Here is a 6,000-nt window from a genome sequence, read left to right as displayed (position 1 = left end):
GGGCTGTCTCATGAAGGCATGACTTCTCTCATTGGAGGCCCAGAGTCGTGACATTTGAGAGTTATAAGGCACCTCAACCATCTAACCCATGCCCAGAAAAAGAATCTCATCTACAGGTCATCATCTGACCTTTACTCTTGTGAGGAATGTCTCCTGATCATATGAATTTGTATCAGTTCCTTGTCTATCTTGGATATCAGATTTTTGTTGCTGAAATATGATGCAAATATTTTCTCTACTGATTTCTCTTCTTTATATTCATTCATTTCATTGGTGGAAATTTTTTAAATTTCATATAATAAATTTGGTGATAGTTGCTTTCAAGTAATAATATTCATACTAGCTAAAGATAGTTTCTGCAAAACTTCCTATGTCCCAGGTATGGCTCTAAGGACTTTTTACAAATATGATCTCATTTGACCCTCACAATAACCCTGGAAGGGAGGTGTTAGTTTTATTTCCATTTTACAGATGAGGAAACTGAGGCAGACAGTGGTGAAGTGATAGTCTCAGGGTCACACATTGCCAAATTTGAACTCAGGTACTTATTATACCAGGTCTAGAGTTCTTCACTTTGTTACCAAGAAGCCTAGAAGTTCTGAAAAGACTATCATAGCATATCAGGTGAATTGTCACTGGGGTAGTTAAAGGGCCAAAAGTGGGACAGATTTAGACCTGGCTTAGATACATATGGAGAAACCTTCAGTTATTTCCTCTCTCCATTGGCTATCCAGCCTGTGAGACTCTGGTCTATATTCTCCCGTGAATTCAACATGGGGTGGGCATGAGGGTTCACCTAATGGGACAGACCTTTCTTGGTCTTTGCTGACATTGGATAGTTAGCTGTTGGGCCCTGTGGCTCTCTACTTGTCGCCTCTCACTCTTGCCATGCATCCACCTCATCTTTCTTTCCATTGGACATTTCCCTCCTGTTCTTCTTGTAGGACTGCTCACATCTATCATGGACCTCTCCACTGTCCTCTGTGTGATATTCATTTTCAAAGTGAACTGCCACCATCACCACCATTTGACCACTGACCCCCCCTCTCAGATGGAGATAAAGACAGCCCAGGACTCTGATGGGAAGAGCCATGGGATTAGCAGTGCTTCCAGCCCACTGTCCAGAATCATCATCTTAGAAGGCAAGCCTCATGGAGCTAGCCAGACAATGTTCCTGTGGGTCTTATGGCCTCCAACTCTTGAAGACCCCGAATTCTGACCACCAAAGTCCTGGGAATTGACAGATGCTCCAGTACTAGAAACTGGTCTGATTTTTATCCTTGGAAATAACATTAAAAATAAGGCATATATATATATATATGAAACCCACATCAAATTGCATGCTATTTTAGGATGAGATGGAGAGGAAGAGTGGGAGAGAAAACTATAAAAATGAATGTTAAAAACTAGCTTTGCATATAGTTCAAGAAAATCAATCAATTAATGAGGTATTGCCATCTGCTCTGCCGCTATGCCCTAAGGACCATGAGACTTTCCATGTGTCTTACAGTTCAAACCTTCCAACTGTCTTGTCCTTCAGAATGTGAGCTCCCTTGCAAACAAGGACTGATGTTCTTTTTTGAATCTTTGGCACTGAGTATAGTGCTTTCTACAGAGTTAGCCCCTAATCATTCATTCATTTAATTCTTTAGAGAAACAGAGATAGGAAAAGCTTTGCTTGAGGCATCCAGAAACCTGGATTTGTTGGGCTAAATAATGCATGAATTTTTGAGATGGTACAGATTGAGTGCTTACTATCAAAGCACAGGAAAAAGCACAAATGGAAAAGGCAGACACCACTAGCTGTCTATCCTAATGAGGGAGACACCACATCTGGAAGGTTTCAGTTCCTAGTGGGATGGAACAGTCCCATGCTCCTTAGGGGCAGCAACAAAGCAGATGAGAACCCTTTTTCTTTAGTGTTTTTCCACTGATAAAAATCACAGCAGTTTCTAATGTTGAACCATCTGACCCTTCCAAAGATATTGGTGGGTCCAGTTTTCTTTTCTGGATCATCAGGAGCTGTGGCTGCTATGGAGAAGAAGGTCACAACAGCTATGGGGGTAGCTGATAAGCTATATAGGACTGGAGGAAGCAGGGCTGGAGAATGGGGAATTCTGTCTCCAACTGGGTCAGGGGTGGTGGCAATTGTGTTGGTGGGAGCTTGACCATGCTGGCATATGTCACCTCCCATCTCACTCTCAGATGGCACATTGTGGACAGAAGTAGGAAATCACTTTCCCCAGAATTGGCAAGGGTCTGTAGTTGGGGCCATCACTCTAGAATTCCATTCTGGACCCTGTCTCAAAGCCCAGCTGCTTCAGGTCCACCACCTGAGTCAGCTGGGGAAGCAGGTAGAGACCAGGTAGAGAGGGCTGAATTTGCAGGGAGAAGTCCTATAGTTGAATTCCTGTAGCAAGTTAAGTGACTTGGGTAGGTCAACCCCTCAATCAATCAACATTTAACAAGCCCTAGCTATCTCAAACATTGGGCTGGGCACTGGGGACCCAGAGATGATGAGATAGGTCCTGCCCACAAGGAACTTACATTCTATCAAGGGAAGTAACACATGTACATGTAAGTACATGTCAAATGGATCTAAGGTACTTTGGGCAGGGAGGGTGGCATTAGGAAAGGATTCATGCGGAAGTTGGTGCCTGAGTGGAGATTTGAAAGAAAGTGAGGATTCTTAGAGGCAGAGGTAAAGAAAGCTTTATCCTCTAGAAATTGGGGAAGCAGCTCCGTGTCTCAATTTTCTCCCTTATAAAACAAGAGGGGTGGACCAGAGGCCATCCAAGGATGTCTCAGTTTTCAATTTCTAATGCTAAGAAAACAAGTGTGTTGGGGCTGCCCTGAGGTCCTCTGTCTTAGTTCATCATAAACAGAGTCCTTGCAGGTATCTTAAATACACTTAGGACATACAAACACACAGAGTTACCCAGCAGAGTCTGGACAATCACTTGTGGGAATCTCAGAGAGGATTAATTGTTTTTTCCTTGAGAGGCAACTTGCCCAAGGTCACACAACTAGTAAGTGTCTGAGATGAGACTTGAACTCAGGTCCTCCTGATTCCAGGATGGACCAGTGCTCTATCTACTGTGAAGCCACCTAGCAGCCCAGAGTTGGGATTCTGGAGTATCTTGTATGGGCTGACATCCTCTCTAGAAGCAATGGTAACACGGACTTTGATTTACCCATATGTGACCTTGGGCAAGAAGCAAATGGTAAGATGGCAGCTAAAGGTGCACTACAGGTAGGAGATAGTAGGGTGTCAAGACAGTGGGTTCCAGCTCTCCTGTTTATTCATTCTGGTATTTCAGAAACCTCAATTTCTTCCTCTGCAAGCCTAAAATAATGCTTATCATGAGCATCATAAGATCTAGATATAGAGGGAACCTGAATATTGTCTTATTCAACTCCCTTGTTTGACAATTTGAGAAAATGAAGCTTTGAGAAAGGAAGGGTCTTACCAACATCACCCATGGAGTCAGGAGGATTAAAACCCAAGTTGAAAGATTTGGGGACCTTTAGCCTGAGAAGAGATGGCTCATATAGATGGGGTTACTGTGTGGAAGGGGATTGAAACCCAATAGGGTGGGTGGGAATTGGCCCAGTAAAGAAAGGTCCCTATATTGGGATCCTAAGGAATCCTTCCTGTCTCTTACCACCTGGAAGCCTTCTGAGCCAGCTCATTTTTAGCTTACTTTTCTGGGATGACATCTTTTAATACTATGAATCTTTATAATTGTTTGGGAATGGAGTATTTATTTGGTGCCTACTGGATGCCCAAGTTGAAACAAAGCCAAAAGAGCCAATCCCTGCCCTGAAGGAGCTTACATTTTAAAAAGGGACTAAAGCCCACCCTGATTGATTGTTTGATGGCCAGGGAAAGGAATGTGGGGATGGGCAATTTAAAGAAGGGTGTGGAGCCAGTCAGAAGGCGGTACAGATGGTAAATCTGGATTACCTTCTCCTCTGAGCCCAGAGAAGCCTGGTCTAGCTGAGCCCAGAGGGAGCCTTCCTCTGGGGCACTAAGAGTGAAAGAACAAAGTCCTGTCCCCAGGTTTCTCCCATCAGGGTTATTAAGTTCCTACTAGGTGCTTGGTTCTGGGAAATACAAATAGAGCAAAACCAGATCTTGCCTTCAAAGAACCTATACCCCCTGCTGCAGACAACCTATATGTAGGTATATGGAAAATCCTGACAAAGCAGACACAAAATGACTTGGTGGAGAAAGGGAGGAGTAAGTGGGGGGATCAGGAAAGCCCCCCAAAACTGGAGGAGGGGCAAAGGGAGCCTTACAAGCCAGAAATGGAAAGGGATCCTATCTTCCAGATTTCATGCCTTCCACCCCCCACATCCTCTTGGGTCTTGGGTGAGCCCTCTGGCCACCCCCATGCCAGGACTTATTGTCCCTTCTCCGCTCTGCTTCCCTGATTTCTTCGGTCCCTATCTCAAGTGCCACCTTCCTGGTCCTCTCCTGGGCTTTTTCCAAGCTCCCTCTGCCTTCCCTCCGGGATTAGCTCCAGTTTCCACCATGTTTATCTGGTTCTACCCAGTTGTTTCCATCTTCCACTGGGAGCTCCTCAGAGTCAGGGTTTACCTTTTGCCTTTCTTTATCTCATTGCCCGGTGCTAAGTAGGGAACTATCGGCTGATTAAAGATTTCCTTCAGGAGAGACTGGAACCAACTGCATTGCCGAGTGTGCAGAGGGGAGCCGGCCTTCCCCAGGGCTTTGTAGACCCACCATTTAGCCCACGGTGGTTGCTTAAGAAATGTCTACTGATTCATTTGTTGGATAGCTGGGTTGGGAACAAGCTCTGAGCTTGTATCTGAGCCCAGAAACAATAGGGGACTACTGGAGTTTATGGGGTAAGGAAGACCTACACTTGAGGAGAAATCACCTGAGTGAGTGAATGAATGAATGAATGAAAGAATGAAAACGTGTCGGGTGACTAGGGGTAGGAAGGGTGCTCCGGAACCTCTGGGGAGGAAGAGTTGGAGCGGAGACCCTCGAGGCCAGGAGAGCCATTACAAGCCTGTTGGAATAGGTCAGGTCAGAGACCAAGGTGGTGATGCACGGGGGATGGCTTCGTGGATGAAGAGCAGAGGCCGAAAGCGACCTCAGCCGTCTGGCACGTGTGCAAGCCGAGGGGCAAGAGTCACATTTGGGAGGTCCCCAATTTATGGGTGGCCACCCCTGGCGCAGGGTGGATGGGCGGCCTGCTGGGGGGGCACACAGTTCGCCATGGGACTCTCCAGGATTGCTTCCGTTTCAGACCCCTGGAGAGCCTCAGGTTTCTCCACCTCGCTTTTCCTGGGCAGCCCCCCACCATTATCCAAAGGTAATTCTAGCCCGTTGCTGGGTCTCCTGCAAAGCTCCTCTTGGAGCCCACTGTCGGTGCAGGAAGGAGACCACCCGCTTGTGGGAGGCGAGGGCTCCTGGGCCAGCCAAGCCGGGGGGGGGGGGGGGGCAGGCGGGGAGGGGCGCCGCCGGGACCCCCGGCTTTGTCCCACCGGCCCCCTCCCAAAGCCGGGGCCTGGAACAGGCCATGTGAGCGGGGAAGGGGCAGGAAGCCCCCTGCCAGGGCGGGGGGCCGCGGGGATGGGCAGGCCGGGTGGCACGAGGATTCCCCTTCCCCGGGACCCCCACCTCGCGCCCTCCCGGCCCTGGGCGCCTCCCTAGCCTGGGGGTGGCCAGAGGGTGGGTCCCAGGTGTTTACGCACCCCATGACCTCTTCCCTTCCCGGGCCCCGCCCCTCGACCTCGGGTTCCTGCTCGGGGGGGGGGCCCGACACCGGGGGAGGGGGGCAGGGGGGGGGCGGGGCCCCATTTTGTCACCCTGTCCACGGGCCTTGTCCGGCGACCGGCCCCGCCCCCGCCCCGCCCCCGCCCCTCGGATTGGCCGGGCGCCCAGGAGGCGGGGCTTCCCTCCCTCCCTCCGGCTCATTGGCCCGCTTCCTCGCCCCGGCCCCGCCCCCTCCTGCGGCCAGGTCCTCT

The sequence above is a fragment of the Macrotis lagotis genome, chromosome X, assembly GCF_037893015.1.
Source record: "Macrotis lagotis isolate mMagLag1 chromosome X, bilby.v1.9.chrom.fasta, whole genome shotgun sequence".
Classification (NCBI taxonomy): domain Eukaryota; kingdom Metazoa; phylum Chordata; class Mammalia; order Peramelemorphia; family Peramelidae; genus Macrotis; species Macrotis lagotis.
The sequence above is the reverse complement of the archived record's forward strand: the minus strand, read 5'-3'. Positions refer to the sequence as shown.